The following is a 25,530-nucleotide window of genomic DNA, read 5'->3' as shown; positions in this document are numbered from 1 at the left end:
TGTTGACCGTAGCCAACCCTGCTCCCTGAGTTCTGTTTAACATAATATTGGTTTGCCTCTAATTAGCCACATTTTAGCGTGTGCTGGGCGGTGTGGTGGTTTCGAGCAGTCACCTGAGTTGATAGCAGCCTGGAGGTTTCATAACGCGGTCGTGGGACTCTTGTGTATTCCAGATATTGCTCTTCAGCACACTGTAATTACGAGCAGAGCAGTGTGATTAATTTTCTCCATGACTGTTCCTTCTTGTCGTGGCAAGCACTGCCAATAAATAAGGAAGGAGGTGACTCGTTATCAGACTGGATGTGTGTGTTGCAATGGTTGCAGACTAAGTTGTGCCACCAGCATGAATGAATCCGGCCACCCAAGACTGGAATTCAACCATAGGATTTTTTTCTGCATTCACTTAAGGAATGACAGACCTTGCCCGAGTGTGAAGTAAAGAAAGTGTCTAGTATAAATACAACAATAAAAAAACTCTTGTGAATGTGGCAGGCACCAAGTGTCTCAGTGCTGCTATGCATAAGCAAGAGAGTGTGCATGTGCGAGTGCCTCCAGATGTTATGTGCCTATAGATATTATTTGCCTCTAGTCTTACATTTAGAGCACACGTTTTCCCAAGAAGTATCAAAGAAAGATAGGTGGAGCATAAGAACCGAGCTTGGGGATGCTCGTCCATGAAAAAGGAGGCTGCTGTTCTTTCCATGCCCTCAGAAAGTTCTCTTTAGGCCACAGCCGCCTAGATTTGAAATGGCGTGCTACCTACCAGTTTCAGAGCAAAGAAAGGGGCGTGGCAGATATTTTGAGAAGGAGAAAAGATAATGGGCCAGAAGGTTTTACTGAAAAGTGAACTAAACCAGCATTGGCAAAAGCCAAAAGGGCACCTTTTGGCTGTACAGAATCAGGGAGAAGCTGCCCAGCATGCTCAAAAGAAAAAAAGCATGATGACACCTCTGTGGCATTTTGTAGGTGTGCGCATGAGGCACGACTTGGATGCCATTTTATTATTTATCGACCCGAAATGTATTGGTAAATAAACAAAAATATAAAAGTTGTAATGTGAAAGCTTTTTTTAAAATTATTATTATAGTATAGTTGCCAGCATCAACTTGTTGCATGGTCTTCGCCACACTTAAAGTAAATATATGTATATATTTTTTTAAAGAAGGTGGGAGTGGATGGGGGAAGAAAAGTAACACACACGAGAGTGCAACACAGGGGGCAGATGAGAAGCATACACGATAACCATCACGCAGCATGTAAAGTGAGGAAGTTTGGTGAAGGGGAGAGCTTGCAAAATGAGGGTGACAGGAACACAGAGCACCTGTGTGGATATTTAGTAGCGGGAAAGAAGCACACGAGGGAGACCACTGGAAAGCACAAGAATTCTCATGAAGTACTTGGACAAAAAAAGAGAAAAGTGGAAGAATAGAAACCAGCCAGTCAGAGAGAAGGTAAAGATGATGTGCTCTAGAGGAGGGAGAAACACATTATGGACAAACTGGGACAAGGAAAGCTTTTCAGTAGGAAGCTAGCAAATAAGTAACAAAAAACCCAATCAGTGGTAAGTAGTGGGCAGGCTGTAAGTCCCTATAAGTTCTTGATAAGCCCACATTAGCTCTTTTGCAGCAGCACAGCTTGCTTTGTCTTCTAGGTTTAACCTTAACAATGTAAGGCTTTTGGTGGGATATTATGTTGTTGGTATACTATTGAACAGATAATCAGTGTAATGATTGGTGTTAAATGAAATGCAGTCATGATTTTTCACCCTTCTAAACAACACCGACTTGTTGAACTTGCATGGGTTTGAAGCACGGATGATGAATGCCGGAACATGGTGCTATTTGCCATTGTCCAGTCTGGTGATACAGCTGTTCACTCCAGAAGTGCTTTGTCTAAATGCAAGCAGTTCTCTCCTCTGATCTTGGTGGCAACCCCAAGGACCTCTTGTCCTTCCCTTCTGACTGGGAATCAAATGATGATATTCTTTCACTAGCTTTGTGGGACTTGTTTACAGAGGTCTTTCAACTGCCGCTGTGACCTATTGTGTGTAGTGTATGTATTTATGTGATAACAGGCTATTTTTTTTTTTGCACAAACCTAACTAGAGCTGTACCGGATCAAAGGCAAAGATCCATTCAATAATTTGTTGGAAGGGAAACTTGGTAGTTAGAGAAGAGGCAGACTCATAATTCGTCATGAAGTAGTCTTCTTTACATAGATGCCTCCGTTCTTAAATTTGTTGTTCCAGACCTTGGGTTTATTAATGGGGAAGGCCTGTTGACATCTTTTTCCTTTTTCACACTATTTCACCTCCATTTTTATGGTGTCCTGGCTGCAGGTGAGCCGAGAGCCATGGATAGTGGGCGTATCATCCTTGTAGGCAGTGGTGCTAGTCGTTCTGGATGTATAGGCTATGCAGTGCCCTGAGTTGGAAAATCAGCTAATGGTGGTGGAAAATGGCATAGTGCGATGCTAGTTAGGAGCAGCCAGTGGTGGTGGCAAATAGCATGTGACAGCATTAGCTATAGGAGCATTAATTAACATAGGAACTTGTTTCCTTGTTACTGGAATAAAGGTCCATAATGCCAGTAGGCGTGGTGAGCAGCTGGCATCATTATTTCCTGGTTGGATCCTCTGGGCAAAGAAAACCCATTAATAACCTTTCTGGAAACTTTCAACTCAAAATTGGACCCGAATATTGTCTGTCTCATTTACGTGTTACATTTTGGTCTTCTTTAAGGCATAAGTGAATCTTGTTGCTTCTGAGCAGTGTAATTGTTAATTGTGATAGGAATCTCTGTGGGAATACATGTTTTCCATCATAAGGATAAATGCAGTCCTGCTCTGCGTTTATCCAAGCAAGACATTAGGGGATCAGTACATGTCCTCTGAATATGCAGTGTGGCTGTTTTCTATGTAACTTCTAGTTGAAGGGTGATTAAACTATAATGATTATATTTGGGGTTGGAAGCATGTGTAGAATGTAGTGTTACCTTTATAGGGTTTTGGCATGGGTGTCAAAGTATTGCACACTTTTTGATCAGTAGCAATTTAGAATCATGTTGATTGGCTAGTTAAGGATTCCTTTTTGGTCCCATTTTTTAGGTTTCACCTGCACTGTGCTTGCAAAATTTCTTGTAATGGAAAACAAAAAAAATCTAAAAAGGGGCTTAGAGCCCGCACATTACTTACCTTTAATCACCACTGCTTGGCTCCCGCGCTACTCTGATTTCCTGCCTTCATATTTGTCAGTGGCTCCTCCTGACCTCCAATTTCCTCCTAGGTTTCAAGTCTTTATCCATGCTTTGGAGCATCATGGAGCAAGTACTACTTTCTGTGGCCAGTGTCCTTCCACTAGGTGCCGAAACTCCTTTTTTTTTTTTTAAATCTTCCACATGCACTCTTACAAAGTGCAGATGTCTGCAGACCCTCTCCCTCACCACCACCCACTCCTGTGGTTTACCCCTAACTCCCTCTTCTCTCTACTCGCCCAAAGGTATTGGAACACTTTACACATTCCGCTCCACTTGACCAAGGTATTGGTGTTTTACATGTTACAAGGTCAGGGTTTTTTTTAGGCTCTGGGAGATTAAGTAATTTGCTCACAATCACAGATGTTGAGGCAATGCCGAAACTCAAACATTCCAAAAACCTCTGAAGACCTGACTCTTCCCGTAGAAGCTCTCTAATCTCTAGTTAACGTCACAGCGCTGGGATGCCTCCATGTAGCCATGCGCTTTATAAAAACCCTTTTCATTTCATTTCATGTTTTCCCCTCCCTCCCCACCCCACCCCTCCTCCAAAGTTAGCAGGTCTGGCAGTTATGCTACATTAACGTCCGTGCATTTAACAGCATTTTCCAAATACATACTTTGGTATAACGCTTGTCAGATTAGTTGGTGAATCTTGCTCTTGGTTCGTGGGTTGGATACATCCATTTTTCCAGTTATAGCTTGCCACTGTTTCTTTCCCTGCTTAGATTCTTCAGTACACCGAGGCCTACTAGTCAAGTGATTTCATAGTGTTTTGAAATATTATCCCTAATAAAGTTTGATGCTTTCCAGTCCCTTACAACATAGTGGGATAGGTAGCTGACTAGTGGAAATGGTGTTTAGGCTTTTTAATGCAAGCCCACAGTGTTTTGAGAAATACCTAACCTTTCATATTCTGTTGTAAACAAATGAATCCTATTCATTAATCTGTTGTCAGGAGATCTGGTTAAAGTGACTGACCCTCAAACTCCTCTTTCAAACTTGTAATATTTTGAAAAATGGAATACCACAAATTAATCGTAGAATTCCTACATAAATATTCTTCAGTCGGCTCCTGTGTACTGGCATACTTCAAGATAAATGTTTTGGGCATATCTGTTCAACTTATAAGATTTAAGGTGGTTTTCCCCTAAACTTTTTGCCACCTACTTCATTGATCTAATTTTTTCTGGCTTCATGACTCTGCACAGTTTACCACTGCTAATTAATGCTAAAGTGCATGTGCTCACTGCCATGTGTCCAGAGGGCAGGGTGCAGTGCATTTAAAAAGTTGGACTTGTACTTTTAAGTTTTACCTGTCATGGGAGTCAAAAACTCTTAAATTAGTTTTTTCACTACTGTAAGGTCCACCTCTCCCATAGGATAAAATTAGAGTACCTTATTGCATTTAAAAAGCTGTAATGTCAAATGGGACGAGGTAACCATTTCATGTCTGTGTCTGGACATGTAATGAAAAATCCTAACTTATGGTGAAGTGGGATTTAAAGTAACAATTTTGAAATTACCACTTTTATCAAGTTGGCACTTTTCTTCCTTAGCCATTTAGTGCCTGTGGCCTGTCTCTGGGTCACGTGGCGGGGTGTAGCTGACAGTTGGGCTTTGTGTATTCCTTCTAAACAGCCACACACAATAAAAAGCTTAGGTTTGCATGGATTGACCATCACTGGCTGGATGTAAGGGTGGAGATGGACCCAACCCTACTTACTTACACTTAAATAGGCTGGCCCCGGCCTCCGAACAAAGGACTGCATACCCCTGCAGATAGTCTGGATGCTAGGAAAGGGAAAACAGGATGCATGGAGACTTAAAAGGGAAACTACTGAAAGCTTGTCTCCCAGTTCTAAGGCACAACTGGGTATAAATGCTGGACTTCAAACACCAACTCGTCAGTACACCCATGACCTTGTGGATACTCTGCAGGGGTGTGGGATTTAATAAAATATCTACTTGTCCATTGGGCAGTTTGCTTCATAAATCTACATGTCCTGTGACAAAATCCACTTGTCCCTTCAGAGCCATGTAATGCAGTGACAAACTATGGCAGCAATCTCATTATATAAGGGCTCCAAAATAGCCTCTCTGATTATGCCAGGGCTCTTTCCATAGTAGGGGTTGGATATTAGCTATTCCCATATGTTGTCAAGTTTCATCAGATCTATATACTAGCGCTGAAGGTAAGCATCAGTTTCAGGGTTGCAATGCCCGTTTGAGTCTGTGCAAACCTACTAATTTGCATGTTTTAAGGTTTTTCACCAACTATTCTCTAAACTTTTCCCATACTGAGAAAGGTTGGACATTTACTCCTGACAATGGCAGACATAAAACTTTTTTCAGGGTTGGGGAAAAAATGGTTGGAGGGAAAGTGAACTTGCTAAAATGCAGCTCACAAATATTTTCTAGAAGGACTGTTTCTTGGCCTACTTCTGTAAAGTCTTGTGAATTCATTAAAGTCGTATATCTGTACTTAATGCAAGGACATGAGTGAATATTGAGACTTTATTTAATATTTGGGCCCCTGATTAGGTCTGGCGTTAACCATGACATTTTGTGTTTATTAAAATTCTGTCTCTCTCCCTGTCGGCTAGCTTCACTGAGTGACAGCATTCCGTTCTTTCACAAGGAGCATAACCGACACATAGTCGTTTTATTCAGTGCCAGGAAGTACTGTGGCAATGTGTGCTTTTTGAGACCAAATAACTTTTTGCTTTTGCCAATGCTTGTTATAATGAGGACCCGGCAGCTCCCACACAATAAGGTTTTCCTAAAAACATGCCAAAACAAGTCACGCATTGACAAAACCAAAAGGCTGACCAACAGTTTGAGACCTATTGGCTCTACAAATTGCTTGTTTATTTTTGTTTCCTATAATCTTATTAAAACCCCTTACACTGATTTTCCATTATGAATATTTTTGGGAAACACTAGCATACATCAACACATTTTACTAAATGATGCTGCAGGAAAACGGTACCTAAAATGTTACAATAGTTTAGCAAAATGTTTTTGCATTTTTTTGGAACATTTTATTTTGAAAGCAAAGAATAATCACTCTTGCTTTCAAGCTTCTGCATATATTTACATCTAATCAGAGAGCGTTCTGGGAGCAGAATGCACAGCCTCAAAATGCTAAATATTGAAAACGTGTGTACACGTTTTTATACTGTACGCACTGTCTGAACTTACAACATGTCCTTAGATCGCGCACCCTAATAACAAAGGTTTTGCATTAATGGACCATGAATACAAGTTTTAACAGCATTAACACATGGGCACACATATTATGTTAACTGCAGGCAAATCCTTTCCCTGATCCATAATGTGGTACTGTAAACTGGTAGTCAAAGGGTTTGTGATGTGGGGGTTGGGCCTACTTGTCCCAAGGACAAAATACACATGGAAACTTGTTGCCCTTGACCCCAAACAATATGTCCCGGGGGTCGGGCTATAGGAATTCCACATCCATGCTCTGCCAGGAAGGACTGCTGTGCTGCTGAAAGGACTGACACTGTCCTGGACTGCCTCTCTGAAGGACTTCTGCCCTGCCATTTTGATCTGCTGCACTCTTGCCTGGGTGACACAGACTGGACCTGTCTCTCTTGAACTCATTACCCCAGAGTGACTCCAAGGGCTAGTTGGCTGGCCTCCTGATCTGAAACCTCGGTGACAAAAAAGACTTCACACAACCTTGCACCTGCACTTGGACTCTACCATCTCTGAATCTACCCTGCCAAGTAGTGCCATCCCATCCCAGTCCAGGATGCTAATAAGTAGGACTAAGGTGTGTTGCCAGCTTTTGTGGATCCAACGGAGTGGACAAATCTCCTCTGCTGCGTGGCATAAACCTTAGCAGAACAGACACATCGCCGCTTATGCTTGAGTCTGAACCACCACAAAGACCAGCTTCGCAGCCTGTCGCCCATCAGAACTGCTGTTGCATGATACGTCCTCTGCTCAGGCCCTCACATCCTTTGCGAACGGCAGCCTTGCTAACGATGTCAGACTCCTCCTTGGAACCAGCGCATCGCCCTGACTACGCAACACATACTCGAGGCGGACTTTGCATTGTAAGCCCTTGTCGACAGGATCCTTGATGCCAATGCAAGACTTCGCATTCCAGCCTTTCCTCATCTCAGGACCGGCACAATAGCTACGGCTGTGCGAAATATTTTTTGATGCGGATCCTTCCATTGCTAACCAAACCAGGATTTCAGGAACTTTGTTCAGCTGGCCTAACTTGGTCCCTGTAGCCAGCCCGCCCTCAGCCTGAACTTGTGACCTTGTCCCGGTCCGGTGTGCCCAGATATCAACAGTTGGCATGTTGTGCATTTGCCACTATTTTTACTAAAACCATTTAAATTGAATAGCTCCGGTTCTACTGATTCGATTTTTGTCATTTTGGATTAGTTTTATTTATGAAAAATTATTAACCCCAGGCGTGAGACTGGATCCGGAAAATTTTTCTGCCACAGTACTCCTGCGCGCCGGGTGGGCGGCACCACGTGATTCGGCCCTGACATCGTCCGTGTTCGTGAAGTCAGCCTACATCAGTTTTTTCTCTTTCCGCGTGCAACGTGGATTCGGATTGTGTCCTGGCCTGTTTTCAGGCCTTCTCTTCTTTTTAACGCTTTGGCATTACGTGGAACAGTGTGCGAATGCCTTCGGGCTTCAAGACGTGTACCTCCTGTGCACGTCCCATGTTCGCGACGGACACTCACCCGATTTGCATGTGATGCCTAGGTGAGCACCACGACTTGGAGAGTTGCCACGCCTGCCAGTACTTAAGCCTAAATCACGGCGGTAGCGCCGGATGAAGTTGCTGGTGGCGCGCTTATCCAGGTCGGTGTTGTCCCAGCATCCATCCCCTACCTCGGAAGCAAGGATCCACTTGTTTTGTCTGCGAAATCGCCTGTCGCAGCGGCCCTTTGGGCGTGGCTCACCGGCTCGTATGTTCTTCAGTTTGTCTCTGAGGCCCAGTCCTCCTTCCGCAGTGGGCGCCAGCTCCCCCCGGAACAGGCGCCCCTACCTGTCGCCTCCCAACCAGCCGTTTCCCGGTGCAGAGGCGGCTCGGGCCCAAATGACAGCCTAGGCTGCTGCGCTGCAGGCTTCTTTGGCCCTTCCTCCACCTCCTGTGAAGTCTGCGGATCCCTTGCCTTGTGCGGGGACTTCCGCGGAGTCGCTGGCGTCTCCGGCGCCAAAGGTTTCGACTTCGGGTCGTAGGAGAGTGGCGTCTTTGAGGTGTAGTCCTTCGGGGCTCCCCTCTTCGGCGCCTAGTGTCCTTGCCTCACCGCAAATCCCTACGGGGCTCCCCGTAGTGTCGCAGGCGATCGCCGGGACTCTGGGCTTGTCCCTGAGTCCCCCTTGATCCTCTGAGCAGGCGGCTGCCTCACCAGAGGTCGAGCCGGCGCCGTTTCGTCACCGGAACCCTTCCTCACCTCCTTTTCGGCGCCGCACCTTATCCGTTCCGGCATCTACCTCACCCCATTCTCCTGGAGAGCACGTGGTGGCAGGAGTCGGCCCGGCGCCACGGAGGCTCCCTTCGGCGCCGGTCGACGCCGATCAGGCGCCGATGGCGGACTTCACAGATCCGCGTCAGCGTCTGGTTCTGGATTAGTCTCCTGAGGGCCCTTCTTCTCCAGAGGTCTGTCATTGTAGCGGGAATTCTGTTCTCCTACAGAACTGTGGAACACATGAACACTCTTTCGCTATATAATCATTTCAAACCAGAACGTGGAGTAAATGAGGACACGTTGATATTTGAAATATTTATTTACTAATGCAGGGTTCTCAAACGCAGTATCTTATATAACACTAGCAAACATATTATAAGAAACAAAGTTATCAGCATAGTTACTAGTCCATAGAAAGCAAACGGTGACAGCATACTAAGATGCTGTAATGAATAGGAATTTACAATACCTAATTCTCACCCTCCTTATTTAGCATAGTATTTTTAGATCTATGAAGGTCTCATTTGGGTTTTAGCAGGGCGGGCCCATACCTCAAAATCTCAGTGGCAGAAGATCACATCATCTTCCACCAGCTATCTGCATGCGAAGCACATCAAGTGTGTTCGTGTGTGTTCAGCACAACAATATAAAACCCGCCTAGAGCCAGATTTTGGCAGCAGCATGTGTGTTATGTCTATAGAGGTGCGAAGTTCAGACCTTACAACAACACTGTGTCAAGTTATCCTTGGAGCCTTCAGCACTCACTGTGCAGACAGAGTACCGAGCAAAACTGATATCAGACCAATAACATATTATTTCTCAAGTAAATCACGAAGCTCTTCTGGGTTGAAAGCTAAAACAACAATTATGTGTTGTGTGCAAAAATGAAGCAGAAAGGAAAAAAGGCGTTTAAACATTTAATAAGCTCATGCTAACTTAACACAGTATGTAGAAAAGAATTAGCTATATGACATCATCTGTTGGTGGGTTTCTCCCCGGAGAGAGGGTGCCGTGTTGGTGCCTTTTCACCGGCATCTTCCAGGGAAGGCTCTTCGCCGTCCCCACGGCCTAAATCCTCGAACCCTTCTTTCCGTGGCTTGCGGCTGGCTTATCCACCGGCCTCTCCGCCCTCCCCTGGGGCCCCTCAGGTTTCCTATCCCTCTGTGGATCCTCCTCTATTCTGGGGCTGGCCGCTCCCCCTGGACTTGGGGATGGGCGGCTCAGTCTGCAACCGCCACCGACGTAGGAATTACTTTCTCCTCAGCGGCACCCTACTGAGGCCTTTGGTCGGGCTATTTCCACGGCTGGTGGAATTCTGAGGATGGGTGAACCTGTCACTCCATTTCCTACAGACAACCTCTTGGAGATTCTCCACCAGGGCACTGGTGGACGGGAGTTGTCCTTCCTTTTGAAGCATCTCCTCATAATTCTCCTATGTGGGCGCCCCCTGCCACAGGCGATCTGGTGCCTCAGGCACTACTGCATCGCCATCGTCCTGCTCTGCGCGACCCGGTCTATCTTTATTTCCACCCTTCTACTCAAGGTGCTCTACTGCGAAATGCCTTTCTGTGTTTGCCTGTGGTGTTGTTTCCTCCGTCTCGAGAGGCCCGGTGGTTAGATTCATGGGGACCTAATGTCTTCGCTTCTTCCAGTGCTGCCTTGTGGGCGCTTAACACTGTGTGTGTGTGTTGACCAGGGCTACTTCCAGCCTGTGGGATTCTGTGGAGTCCCTTCTTTCTCATGTCTCTCATGAGTGTGCCTGTGCTGATCTGCGGGTCCATGTGTTGGAAGAGAGTTGGCTGCGTTTATTCTTTGTGCAGCTTTGGATGGTGCCGATGCTCTTGGCTGTACTATGGCCACTACTGTGGCACTCCATCGCCATGCTTGGCTACGCGATGCTGTGTTTCCTGAAAATATTAGAGCGCGTCTAATAGACCTCCCTTTTGACTGGATCCTGCTGTTTAATACTCATGCAGACTCCGCCATTCAGCGTCTTCTTGCGGGGCTCCGTCCTCCTCCTCCACCTCCACCTCCACCTCCACCTCCTCAGTAGGTTGTTTTACTGATCCTCTGGGTCTTGGTGAGAGGCGTTATCCCACTTGCTCTTACTTTTGGGTTTTGGAGTGGCTGTTACACTTTCTGTGAGGGTTACTGTGCCCTCAGCTCCTTGGTTGGCCCCTTTCTTCAGTTGGCTGCTTGTTCATCCCCCTTTTTTGGTGAGGAGGTGTTTTTGGCTGATTACTAAGCCTTCTGTGGTTTCTGCCGCAGGTCTATGGTTTTGTCCTCTGATGCAGGATTGTTTTTTCCTTAAGACCGGTTCCCATGCGTTCTTGGGACGTGTCCTACCCTATGTGGGGTACATGTAGCTATTGTATACCCGGGTCTTGCGCTTGGAGGGTGTGGGCTCCCACTTGCTGGTTCCTCGCCCCTCCTGGTGTTGCTGCATTACGATGGTGTGGTTTATGGTCCTTACTAGGGCATAGCTTGGCCATCTACAGTGTTGTGCTGCGGTGTTTTTGCCCTTCGCCTGCCGTTTGCTCTGGTCCTCTGTCTGATGTTTCTGAGGGAATAGTTGTCCTGTGTAACGGCCTGGTCTGTCCTACTAGTTTCTCCACTTCTCTTGTAGCTGATCGCACTTCTTCGTGGATCAGTTCTGTCCGGTGCGGTCCCCTTTGGGTTCGTTAGCGACGTTTTGCAAGCCTTAACCTTATTTGGTCTCCAATGTAGGGTTTGTTGTGCCCTGCTTCCTTGTGTTTGCTTGCACTTCTGACTCTTACAGTCCTTGATGTTGAAGTCCCCTGGCTGGGTCTCGCCCCTCAGTTCTTTTAAGGGATCCCCCCCCCCACCCCCCCCCCCCCCCCCCCCCCGCCCCCCCCCTGCTGGTGTGGTTGGGGGATGACTTGTCACTGCTCTTCCATTCTGGCTTGGAACCCTTCCTGGTTCCGGGCGATGGTTGTAGAGTTCTTCGTCTGCTGTTCCCTTTTTCACATGCCTTCTACCTCTATAGAGGCTGTTATGTTGGTTACAGACTTGCTCACAGTAGCTGCGCTCTATTCTTTCATTCCATGACTTGGTGCCTTAGTACCTGGCACTATTCTGGATGGTGCTGTTCCCTCACAATTTGTTTGTTTCCCTTCTGTATAGTTTTGCACACTGTTCCAGTATTCTCACAGTTTTGTTTGGGATGGCTCCGCGTTGTTGCGCGGAAAGTTCTCCGAAGAAAATTGATGTAGGCGCGCTGGGGTGGGACTTGTGTATCCTCACTGACGTCACGAATGCGGACGAAGTCAAGGAGAAGTCACGTGGTGCCTTCCCCCCGGCGCGCAGGAGTGCTGTGGCAGAAATGTTTTCCAGATCCAGTCTCACGCCTGAGGATAATTCGACGTTAAGGAATCTGCAACTAGAATCGTCTCTACCAGATACATCGTTACCGAAGGTAAGTAACTCGTATTTCTAAACTGTTATGGGATCATTTTGTGTTGAGTTACTGCTTGAAGTGTTGCACTAATACTTTACAGATTGCCTCTGAGTTAGGCCTGACTGACCTCTGCCAAACTATGCAGGGGTTGAGCACAGGTTAATTTAGGGTTTCTTGTGACTTCACCTTGAGAAGATGTGTATGTGCTGCTTGAGAAAGGTTTCACCCCCCTCAACCAGTTGCCTAATTTCTTACAATACCTAGTTTCAAAACTCGATTCCATATGCACTTGGCGATCTATATATGTGTGTCATATGCATCATTTTAGCATCATGCCAAGCACTGATATTCTTGCAGTTCAGAACTCAAGACAGTATTCTATAATAATCTTATAAATAAGGTTATGGATTTGCTTATTATGTGTATAAATAAGGCAATTGTATATTCATGCACAGCAGCAAAGACATGAATGTTGATAATGTGTGTAGAATACTTGTCTGCAGCCCCAGTTAAAAGCTTCTCTTATATCCTTTATACAGTGGAGCTATGCTGTCTCTAGTCACCTGTAATTACAAAATGTTGCTAATGCTCAAATGTAATTAGTTACAATTGAATTGTATGCTGTAATACCTGCTGCCAGAGCCACTAGACAAGGTGAATGCAAGTCATGGAGCATCATTCCAGCTCAATTTAAACAAAGCAACAAAAACTGCCTTTTCCTCCTTCTGATCTGTTTTTCTAAAAGGAAAAGCGAGGAGCATAATTTAGGTTTTAGTGGTAACAAGTTTATTTTTTCGCACTGAAGTTCATAGCAGGAAAAATGGAATCCCTATGCATTTATGTACACATTGTAATGTTAACCATCGATTTTACCTGATTTACATAAAACTGATCTGTATATATTTTTGCAAGAAATAACTGTTTTTGTTGTGTCTACATTTGCACTGAGATTCTGCTTTCATTCACCATGACTGCTACTACATTATATATCTCATATGAAAGAGCAAAACAACAAGGATTTAAGTGGTTTTTAGGAAGAGGGGTGTTCTGTTGATGTATTTTAAGGAATGAAGTACGCTCTTACCATACGTTTTAAGGATATTGCAAGTCACGGTGGAGTTCCATGACACTATAAAGTAACTTTCTTCAACCTTATTTTTTTGTATGGTCACAGAGCCCCTAGGGGACATGCCATATCCTTATAATGTACGAAGGGGGTACTTTAGCTAATCAGTAATAGACCTCTTAGTGTACTTTCTAATTCTCTTCTTCATTAAAGGCTATTGTTTTCTTCATTTTCAAACAGAAGAAATGGGCAATGTACTGAATTTCCAAGCATGTCTTTTTTTTTTTAAGAGTTTCTTTGCTTGCAAATAGTTCTGTGGAGCCACACTTCTTAAAAGTTGATTGTCTTTTCAGATCACATCACATATGACTGCATGCAACTTGGAAGCCTGAGGCAAAGCAACTATGTCCAAATAGCGTTTGCTCCATTTGCAAGGTAAACCCTTCATTTTTATTTGAATTTGCAGTGACATGGACATCTGGAGCCAGTGCCTTGTGAGGCTGTGGGAGGTACTCTTGAATAAATGATCAAGCAGCTTTGCATTGCATTTATATTTCCCTGATATTTACCAGCACCATCAAAGGCAGTTGCGTTACAGCAGTGCTCAGTTGTGTCTTGCAACTTAGCCATTCACAAAGATCATTGTAAAGATTATACAGTTTTGCCAGCGAGTGGTCCATTGCTGGCCGGTAAGAGTTTTGGCTCCCCGTGAAGTTTAGGCCTTTGTATTCAGTAGAGAAGAAATGTCTGCACAGAAAGTGCACTGCTGATATTTATTTACATATTGAATAAAAAAATTTAGGCGAAAGGTGCTCGTTTCTTTTCAATGAAAAGGTTTACTTGAAAGTGTATTTTGTGGATAGGCTGTCAATGAAAATATCTGTGACTTGGGTCTAAGGTTGGCGATTATTTAGCTGTTGATGATCAAGGACCTGTTAAAGAACTTTCTACAACCAGTTTTTGTGTTTATTCTTAGTATGTTTGCTTAAGGGAAACGTTTTATGGACGAAAAAGTACATAGCCCAGTGTTCGTACAGTGGCTTTTTCCCCACTATATCCAAATTACCTCTTTGGTTTGCAAAACTCCATGTGTGCCTGAGACTGACTTGCAGGTAAGAATTAAAAGAAATTGCTGGTGCCGATCTGGTCACAATACTACATGAATGTATCAACCAAAGGCAAAGGTATCACTACAAGAAATGGATGTGCTGGTTTTTGGCCAGTTGTATTTAGAAAACTATTCATTTGATCAGTCCATAACTTTATTGAAATGATTCAGAAGAATGGTGTTGCAGATCTATTCACTCTTGTTAACATGATTAATCTCGTTCAGTGTCCATAGTTTCCCAGTAGTTATGCAAAGATTGGCTCGGAAACTGTAGGCCGCATAGTTTCTAGCTATAATACATCAGCAGTGGAGTGCTTTGGTAGACATGAGACTAGAACTTTAGTTACTTCTAAATTATACAAAACAGACGGAAATAAGTTATCATTTTGACTCCGAATGATGAAAACCCAAGACCCGTAAAGGTCTTTGGGATACAGACAGTATTGCGGTTCCATACAAATAATGAGAATGGGCTATACATGTGTACTTGATCTAAAATCCTTGTACCTCTTCGATCAAAACAGCCTTTTCGGCTTCTATTGCTTTAATTGCTTGTATCCGTTCTTTTCTGTTGTACATATCATTCACTTGTGCGATAAGAAAGCAACCAAGCATTTTTTTGTTTAAAAATAATCTGTACTGAATGTTGATGGTAGTTAGAAGACTCTCTTTTTAGAGGAGTTGGTTGCTGGAAAGCTGCCATTATCCAGTTAACTGTGTTATTTATGAGGCGTGTTTTTTATCATCAGACAGTCAATGTATTGGAAATCTCTATTCTGCCAAAAGCCCTTGTCTGCTGGAAATATGGCCATCAGCTATCCTATACTGTTAGTAGCATATACTGTTCCGTATTGTGTTTGTCTAAGCCTGTAAACCACTAATATGGTGCACACGACTTGGGTTTAGGTATTGATTTAATGTAATTTAAGCATTCCATCCATTCGTTTTTTTTTATTTCTTAGTTACATGCTGTCCGTAAAACTTAATCCTCAAACCCTCTTGCTAGCCTCAACATACTTGATGGGTGTACAAATATTAAAGGAGACGCAGAGAATGGTTAAAGGCACATGGCTATGATTTCAAGAAGGTGTCACTGATTCTTAGTGCTCGTGTAAAATGCTCGGTAGATTTCAGTACCACAATTGGCCTTCCTCTAGAAATGAATTATATGTCAGGACCGGAGGCGAGGATTATGCTATATATTCTCTCTTCGCTTTATTCAAATTTTGCACAGCAGCTCTTAATATAACCATTAACAAACTCCATTTCCCACAACACTAGGGAAAAGAAAAACAAAGTCTCTACAGTCCTTCCACAGTTTCCATGAAGGTCTTCCCATAAATCCTCATGCAACTTCCTGCACTTCCTCTTTCTTCGCTGCTCGGCAGCTCGAGATAAGTGCATTTTTTTCTCTTGGGCTTTGTGAACGTTTTCGTGCTGGGGGATTGTTTGTGAATAAGGCTAACCTTTTATTTCAGATCCCCTACACCGAGGGAGCGCTTGTGCGCTTCTTACGCGGTATCCCGCTTCATCAGCAGACTGCGGTGCGGTCCGCCGGTCGCTAGAGGCTGCTGTAGGGGCGTCGCGACCTGGTTCCCGGAGCGCGTTCTGACAGGGATAACGTTAGACACGCTCCGGTCCTCAGTGCAAGTCCGCGCCCGGCCCGCCTGAAAACGCCCAGGTGTACTGGGTCTGTATTTAAAAGTGTTTCCCCCTTTTTTGATTACGCCCGCGCTGCGGGTAGGTAGTGGTGCGGTGCACCAAGGAATTCCTATCCTGTTCACGCCCGATCCACGGTCGGGTAGGTAGCGTTGTGGGGACCTCAGCAGTTAGTTCCCCGGACACCACATCAGGCGGCAGCATTTCCCGCTGGACACGTTGGAAAAGTGGTGTCCTTGAGTTGGAAAGCCCATCAATTGTGACTTTGGCCGCTAGCATTACTGAGAGACCCTCAGCCGCAAAAAGTTACCGCATTAGTGGTAAAGTGCTCCTAAGCTCTTAGCAACCGGTTTTAAACAGCTTTAGCCTCAGTACCCGGTGCTGTGCTTGCATGGGTGTGCGCACTTAACATGGAGCAAGACTATTATGAGGAGGAAGACTCCTTGGCGTACCTGAAATGGGATGACTATTTTTACGCCAAAGTCGACGATTCTATTCATAAGGCAGTATCAGACCTAATGACGCCTGTGGAACAGTGTCTAGTGGACAAAATAGAGCAGCTGTGTGCTGAGATGGGCCAGCCACCCCCTGCAGTCCCGGGGACGTCGGATACTCCACGTCCAGCTTCAGACAGTCAGGGTCCTCCCCCGCCTAAGAAAAAGTGCGATAGAGAGGTAGATACAGACTCCTTTGAGCACCTCAAACATGTGTTTTTGGAGCATAGAGCCCCCATTTTACCGCCCCAAGACCCCTCTTCTGGGAATGATGAACTCCCGCCAGCGTCCCTGGACGCTTTCGATGATGAGGCGGGCTCCTCAAGGTTGAGGAGGCCTATGAGATCCTCGGATCCACCTAAGGCGACCATTTCTGACATGTTAGATCCCGATGACATTGTTCATCCCCGCTCTGCGGTGTGGGTGCCCGCCGAGAAAGCAGCTTTGTACCTGGCTTCCCGCGTCAGGAAACCTTTGGAGAATGAGGCACGCAGAAGACTACGGGCGGAGTGCCTGCGGCCCTCTTTAGAAGGCAAGGTGTCCATTACCCCGGAAATTGAAAGCAAAATGGCAACGTTCTTAGCCAAGTTTATCAAGGATCCCAAGAAGGGAATAGATCGCTCCTGGCGTTCCTGTCAGGATAAACTGCTAGATACCATCTGCCCGCTCGCCAAGATCCTGGACATCGCGGAGGAAGCTCGGGTTTTGGGTTCTTTGATTGATCCCGAGGTCCTCTCAGCTTGGGCGCAATGGGCGATCTGTTTTGTGGGCAATGCCAATTGCCCCCTCTCGACGGAGAGGCGTAGGTCTCTGTTGATTAAGGTCGACCCCAGGCTGGGGGACTTGGCAGGTTCCGAGGCGGGGGCCTCGGCGCAGGGCGGTCTGTTCGGTGAACCATTTATAAAGGAACTTGGGAAGTTTGTGGCCACGTTCACATCCCTCGACAAAGCCCAGGCGAACATAAAGAGGGTCTTTACTCCGTGGGTTTTCCGAGGAGGCGGGCGAGGTAGGAGCCGCCCGCCCGGCCGTGGCCAAAACCAGCAGCCCCAAAGTAGGGGGCAAGGCTGGGGGCGCGGACAATATCAGTCAGACCAGCGCTTCACCAACTTTTACCCAACCAGGGGCCAACGATTCCGAGGACGAGGCTACAGAGGAAACAACGGCAATAACAACGGTGAGTGTCTTGCCGGCGGCGCCGCTGCAGGTTGGGGGCAGGTTAGCGCAGTTCTTCCCCGCATGGGAAGCCCTGACGGGGGATGCGTGGGTACTCCAGACAGTCCAGGGATTTCAAATAGTTTTATGGGTCCCCTTGGCAGGCGCGCCCCCCTCGACCAATTGTGTGTTGCGCATCAGACACGGCTTTAATAGACGAAGTGCGAGAGTTGCTCCGCAAAGGAGCGGTGTATCACACAGAGGTGCACCCATCGGGGTTTTTAGGCAACCTTTTCCTAGTGGACAAGACCGACAGTGGTCGGAGGCCTGTGATCAATCTTCGGGAGTTCGAGTGGTTGGTGTACAGACACTTCAAAATGGAGGGCATTCATTTGTTGAGAGATGTTCTCCAACCTCTCGATTGGATGGTACGTTTGGACCTGAAGGACGCGTACCTGGGGGTGCCGATCTTTCCCCTCACAGGCGGTTCCTCCAATTTCTTTGGAGGGGGCAGGCTTACGAATTCCAGTGCCTCCCCTTCGGCCTCTCCTCTGCCCGTGGTGTTTCACCAAGGTCCTCAAGCCAGTGGTGGAGTACCTGAGGACTCACTGGGTCTGCTTGATCGTCTACTTGGACGACTTGCTTCTCCTAAGTCAAAGTCCTTCACAACTGCGAACCCATCTGCAGATGGCGGTGTCTCTCCTCCAGTCCCTAGGGTTCGTTATCAACGAGAAGAAGTCCCTCCTGGTTCCTACGCAGAAGGCCACCTTTTGGGGTTTGTGATAGATTCCACCTTCCCTCCAGGAAGGTAGCAAAGATCCGTCAAGAGATCCGGCAGAAATTGGCGAAGCAGAGGACCTCCCTGCGGCAAATTGCCCGTTTGGTAGGCCTCTTTTCGGCCTCGGGTCTCACTTACTCTTAGGTGGTTCCCCTAACGGAGGAGGTCCGCGAGGAGCTGGAGTGGTGGCTATCACACATGGAAGCGTGAAACGGGAGAGCAATTTTCGGCTCAGCCCCAGACTTAGTGATAGAGTCGGACCCCAGCCGGGCAGGCTGGGCTGCACGATGTGGAGAGTTTTCTACCGGCGGCAGCTGGTCTCCGCAAGAGCAACTGCTCCACATCAATTGTCTGGAGCTCATAGCGGGCTCCTTTGTGTCCAGTGTTGGATCAAAGACCGGGTCCAAGCCTCGGTCCTCTTAAAGATGGACAATGTGTTGGCGGTCCGATACATAAACCACCTGGGGTACTCGGTCCAAAGCGTTAGCGAATATGGCGAAGCAGTTTTGGGAGTTTTGTCTAGCCCATCACATATCGGTAACAGCGGAGTACCTTCCGGGGAAGGAGAATCTTGTAGCGGATTGGCACTCCCGTTACCTCCAGGACTCCAGCGTTTGGAAGCTGGGTCCGGTGATTTTCCATTACCTTCAGGAGAGATGGGGGTCCGTTCTCCATCGACCTCTTTGCATGCCACCTCGATCGGCAGCTTCTCCGGTTCTTCAGTTGGAGACCGGATCCTCTAGCGGAGGCATGCGATGCGTTCAGAGAGGATTGGCCGCAGGAGAGGGGATATGCCTTTTCTCCGTTTTCCATGATCACCAGGGTAACAGCCCATGTTCTCAGGCAAGGGGCCGCGGTGGTCCTGATCACTCCATGCTGGAGGTCGCAAGTTGGTTTCCAGTTCTTCTGGGACTTTCTTGAGATTCTCCAATCCGACTCCTCCCGACTCCCCATCTCCTGTTGAGTCCAGAGGGGAGTCCCCACCGCTTAGTGGAGGAGGGTTCCCTTCAGCTCGTAGCATGGTGGATTACAGGCAACGTTGGAGATTGCCAGACTTTTCGGGCCAGGCTGAGCTCTTGTTGTCCAAAGCTTGGGCAGACAGCACATCGAAATGATATAAATCTGCATGGACGCGATGTATGCTGGTGTCTACGACGGGAAGTGGATCCAGTGGTCGCAGATCTGGCCCATGTTCTCAATTACTTAGCGGAGTTAGCCAAAAAGGGTCTGGCATATAGGTCAGTGAATGCGGTCCGGTCAGCAATTTCAGCAGGACATGCTCTGGTGAATGGAGCCTCCTTGGGGGAACATCCTTTTGTGTGTAAACTCCTGAAGGGCATTAGGCTGTCGCTCCCTCCAGAACCCCGTTATTCAGTTCTCTGGGACGTAAACCTGGTTCTTAATTTACTGCTGTCATGGCAGCCTAATCGTTTTCTTTCACGCAAGGAATTGTCGGCTAAACTAGCTATGTTGTTATGTTTGGTGTCGTGTAGGAGAGTGTCTGATGATCGTGCCCTAGACATCACGGCCAGCATTTTTTCCCCGGATGGGGTGACTTTTACAGTGAGTAGACGTACCAAATCGAACACACGCACAATTTCCTATCCTGCTTTTGCAGAATCCCCGAAGCTTTGTGTGGTGCAATGATTAAAAGCTTATGAGGTCGCTACGGAGGAAGTTCATCCCCCGGGCGAACGACAACTCCTGATAGCCCTCAAGAAGCCCTTTAAGGCGGTTTCCTCCCCCACGATTGCCCGGTGGGTACGGTGGGTGATGCAGGAGGCAGGTATCCATACACGAGCTTTTGGTGCGCATTCCACTCGGGGTGCTGTGGCGTCCAAGGCGTTCAACCTTGGTGTGCGTTTGGAAGACCTTATGAGAGCAGAGGACTGGTCATCAGACTCAACCTTTAAACGGTTCTATTTTAAGCCGCTGCTGAGTGTAGCGCAAGTGGTGGTGAGTAAACTTTGAAGGAGCATAATCCTCGCCTCCAGTCCTGACATAGAATAGAAATTTGCCTAGCCTACGAGAAGGTAAGTTTCAATTCTATTAAGGATGCATGGCGAGGATTATCCCACCCTGCAAGCGCGTTGGTTGCTATCCCTCGCCGTAATGGGTGTAAGTAACTCAGTTTGTTATTGCATGCCTACAATGTTCTCTTTTCTAACGATCACAGCTGTGTATACAGAATGTTTATTTTGTTCATGTACCTCAATGTGCAAAACGATTAAGGGCATCTCTAGTAATTTGGTGTTGTTTCTTTCAGGGAATGATCACACAAAACAAAGCGCCTAAACTTAAAGAAACTCCTCCAGCGAAGAAAGAGGAAGTGCAGGAAGTTGCATGAGGTTTTATGGGAAGACCTTCATGGAAACTGTGGAAGGACTGAAGAGACTTTGTTTTTCTTTTCCCTAGTGTTGTGGGAAATCGAGTTTGTTAATGGTTATATTAGGAGCTGCTGTGCAAAATTTGAATAAAGCGAAGAGAGAATATATAGCATAATCCTCGCTTCCGCGTTCTTAATAGAATTGAAACTTACCTTCTCGTAGGCTAGGCAAATTTCTATTAATAAGCAGAGTTTTGGGCCACAGAGTTTATTGCCAAGTTGTAGTGCCCAGCTGACTCAGTGATGTCGCAAACAAAGCATTGTTGTTCTTTAGTTCCAGGAAAAGTGCCCCTAAAAAGTGACCATTCCATTGCGGCTCCCATTCACAAATACACAAACTGTCCTTAACATTTCCAAGGAAGCACATTCTCACAAAAACAGAGAAAATTGACTGCTGTGACATATGCTCAGTTTGACTAATCAATAGTGCTCTGAAGCTTGGCTCCCTTGTGACCATCCATTTATAGCCAGAGATCAATAGTGACTTCAGGGTTGGCCGATCTCCTTGGGTTGCATTTTCGGTTTGTGCACTTGGTGCTTAAGACTGATTCCTCCTCCTGCTTTCAGTGAGACACCTCGGTCTCCTCTTTTAACTAAACAGCAAAGGACTGTTTGAAGACCTTTTTGCACACACTTCTCACAGCGTTTTGATGCTTGAAACAAAGAAAGCAAAGTTGTTAATTTTAAAATGTCCCATACAAATATTAGGAGTTGTACAAAGTCTTACCATTCTGCATTGAAACCATATGGTGCTCGCTTTAATTAGCCCTGAAGGAAAAATCAATGACCATTTCGGAAATTTGACCAAGCTCTCTAGGGTACCCTCATGTTTTAACTGGAACAGCTAATTCTATACGACTTTGTTTCAACCAAGAGAGCAGTAAGAGGAATGGACACCAATAATTTGAGTAGCTGTGCATGTAAGTATTTCTTACATTTGAAAACACAAAGGCTCATCTACCAACACTTTCAGATTTCGTTCATAAATCCAAACTTTGATCATGTTGCCACTAGTGGTACAGATCAGTAGGAAGCCTGCCTCCTTTTCCACAGTGATCTCTTTATTAACACCTACCGACAGAACTGTGTTCATCTGTTAGCTGGGCCAGTACCTATTGGGACTACAGTCTCTCTAGCTTTCCTGCAATTAAACTTAATTCTGCTTCAAACTTCAGATATATTTTGCCGAACTAATTTACACACACTTTTGGTAATCTGGTAACCTACCTTGTTTATATTTCTGTTTTTATAAGCTTTTCTAACACTTTCAGCTATCTTGTTTGAAATCATTTATAAATGTGATTTAGTAGTGCCACTGTTAATGTATAAATGATTCTTTCTGTCCCCTTCATGTAATATACAGATGCTATGATTGCTGAATGGGCATCTGAATTTACCTGTTTCAATCTATTTCTGGCTCTCCTATCTAGATTTATTGTGTATCCCCAATGTTGTGAGACCAGTTTCCCCCCTGGTATTTTTAGTCAGATTTTTCTTTCCCAGCTCGTCTAATCTGTGTACTTCTTCCCAATTTCTCAAATGTGTTCTATATTTACCATTCGCCTGTAGTTTTTCCTAACCCTGCTCATTTTTTACTACATTCATGGCTAGAGTCATGATCTCTTCTACAGTATGATGCTAGTATGATTTATGTGCTCTGAATCACTTTGTGATTTATTGTGCTCTGAAACCTAGTTGGTTGGATTCTGCTTTACATGAGACAAGCCATTAATAAATGTGTTCCTAATTAGCTTCTAATTGAAGTGCTGTTGAAACACACCAGTACGAGAGGTCTTGTGCAGAAGCCAAGCAAACCTCTGATGACTACCCGGTGTTGACTTAATGTATATCTCACACTTTTCTTAGGCCCATGCATGAGTAGCTCATGTAATCCAGGTTTTTTTTTTTCATCTGCAATTTATATTCCTGTTCACCCTTTTAAAAACCAAGACTACAAGCTCTAGAATGGAAAGCAGACATGTGGCCTGGATGAGCTGCTCACTCATGAACCAAGGAAACTTTAGAGTTCTCACTTGTTGATCCATGATAAGTCGCAACTGTTAATCTACTGATATGGGATGATGATTTTGTGCAGCTGTATACATTGCCGATAACCCTCAGAATTGAGAACGTCGCACCTCGAGTTTTAATTTTTAAGGATGATTTGCCTCTATTAAATTGGCTGGGTATCATGAAACAACACAGCCACAAAAGCCCCGGAGCCTGATAGAATGCCGGCAGATGCCCTTAAATGGGATATTGCCCTACAGGCCCTTTTGCTTGTAAAGCTTGTGAACAAAATACTTACTATATGCAGCATCCATTTTTCCAGAGGTATGAAGCTTTTCCAGTCTCCTAAAAAGAGGTCCCAGGACAGCTGTTTAATTATTAACTATAATAACTTTTGGATTATTTATGTAAGTGGTTTGGCATGCTTCTCTTTATAATAGACAACAAGACTTATTTTAATTCCGTCCAGTTGGTCAATACTCCCACTCATGAGTCTAGGCATACACTGGACAGCATTTTTGCAAATTATTCAGATCTTCAGTTAGGAGATATCCTTCCCCTTACATGGTCACACCATAAGGTGGTCTGGATTAGCATCTACTCACGCTCAAAGAGACCAGCTATCAAAATTTAAGGCGAGGCTAAGCTAGTGCAGGCTTGGAATAAAATTAACAAGGATGACATGATTATTATCTTAGACTCATCCCAACCATCACTGAAGGGAGATACCAGTATGGCCGCCACAGAATATAAGGAATGGGTTAATTCAGAAGCTAATAAATTGGTCCCAGCCAAATTAATTAAAAGCTTTAGATAGAAAGCCTCCAACTGCACCCTGGTTTTCCTCCAAACTTAAGTAACTGCAGAAAACAGGAGACAGTCAGGAGAAGTAATTACTCCAATGACGAGAAAGCAAAATCTAAACAATTAATTCAGGTTTATTAAAAGAAAGATCAGTGATGAAAAGGCTAATCTTTACACAGAGAGGATCAATAGGGCAAAGAACTCAAGCAGAGAGCTATTTAAAACAGTTCACGAACTGACCGGTCCAATCTCCTAGTAATGTTATGTTATGTTATAAAGCTCTTCTATAGCGCGCGGCTACTCACAAGAGTGTCCCGGCGCTTTGGCAAAGAGAAAAAAAAGTCAGTACATAACACAGTGCTCTACGCAGGTGGCAAAGATATTACTGGGTAAAAAGCCACGTCTTCAGCTCTTTTCGAAAGGCGAGCAAATTGGACAATGATCGCACAGCAATTGGGAGCTCGTTCCAACAGCAAGGGGCCAGATAACGGAAAGAGCGGCCTCCAGTACGGGCTCGCTTAATTATAGGGACAATAGCTTTTGCTTGTTGTGCAGACCTCAAGGTTCTCTTTGGGACATAAAAAGCCATCCGTTTCCGGAGATACTTAGGGCCGATGTGATGAAGGGCTTTAAAGGCCAGAGTCAAAACTTTAAAAGTGACTCTTTTGGCAATGGGGAGCCAATGCAATTTCTCCAGCAGCTCTGACGCACGTGCCCTTCGCGGCAGTCCAAAGATAGCTCTTGCGGCCGAGTTTTGCACAACCTGCAGGCGAGCTAAGAGATATTTGGGGAGGCCTAGGTAGAGGGCATTTGCATAGTCAAGCCTCGAGCCTATCAGGGCTTGAACTATGATTTTTTTTTATGTTGAAGAGATATTAGGGGGAGGAATTTCCGCATCCTCTTCAACATGCCAAAGCATTTTCCAGTCAATCCTATGACTTGAGGTCTAAAAGAAAGATCTATATCACATAGGACGCCCAGATTTTTGGCTTTTAACGAGGTTTCTCTAGGCGGTGCCATATCCTGTGGCCACCAGGACCTCCACTCAGGATTTGGTGGGCTTCCAAAGAAAAGCAACTCTGACTTATCAGAGTTGCATTTCAGGCTGTGTCTCTGAAACCACTCAAACACGGCGTCTAGACACTCCCCAATCTGCTTGCCGTCAAAATCCTCTCCCTTGTTACATGTGAAAAGTAGCTGGTTGTCATCAGCATAGGATATGATCTGGGCACCAAAAGACTCCGCTACCTCCGCCAGAGGAGCCATGTAGATATTAAACAGGCAGGGGCTAAGAATGGACCCTTGCGGGACCCCTACCTCCAGCGGAGGCATTTCAGCGGAAAACGGAGGTGCCCAGACCACTTGTCGGCGGTTGATAAGAAATTACTTAAACCATTCCAACACCGTCCCCCGCAAACCGATCCCCCATAATCTTGACAGGAGACCGACATGAGGGACGGTGTCGAAAGCAGCCGACAAGTCCAATATATTAGTAATATATTAGAATCCAGCCAAGACGTCTGAAACAATATGGCAGATTTCTTTTTTGTTACTCGCAGAAATTGTTGTTTAGTGGTTATCTTGTCAGTGGGAATGGGATTGCTGTACCTAGAAATGGGACCTTCGCCCTTAGCCCAATACGATTTAAAATCATACTCATTGTAGAAGGAACCATCTCCATAAACCTTGGAACAATACTCTCATTTACTTCAAACAGAAAAGTAATTTGCTTGCTATCAGGAAACAACTTGAGGATCTGCATGTCTGTTCACAAACTCTCCTAGTGTTCTTCTCATTGTGTTTTGTAACACGAGGAGATCTTGGGTTGGGAAAAACCGCGCTCTACTAGTGTATAAATAAATCAACAGAATTCAGAACTGCCTTCACGGTATATGGAAAAACCTACCTTCAAATAGAACGTTTTGACTATTCAGTG

General features: G+C 45.5%; 1 protein-coding gene across 1 annotated transcript in view; it reads left to right on the top strand.

Annotated features, from left to right (window-relative positions):
• The window catches only part of ZDHHC7 (zDHHC palmitoyltransferase 7), a 281,602-nt gene that overhangs the window by 106,812 nt on the left and 149,260 nt on the right, over positions 1-25,530 (top strand). Inside the window, exon 2 of the mRNA XM_086945852.1 lies at positions 13,557-13,638. The gene's annotated coding sequence lies outside the window, so the exon portion shown is untranslated. The remainder of the gene's footprint in view (positions 1-13,556; positions 13,639-25,530) is intronic.

This window comes from Lissotriton vulgaris, chromosome 12 (genome assembly GCF_964263255.1).
Source record: "Lissotriton vulgaris chromosome 12, aLisVul1.2, whole genome shotgun sequence".
Taxonomy (NCBI): Eukaryota; Metazoa; Chordata; class Amphibia; order Caudata; family Salamandridae; genus Lissotriton; species Lissotriton vulgaris.
The sequence above is the reverse complement of the archived record's forward strand: the minus strand, read 5'-3'. Positions and strand labels throughout refer to the sequence as shown.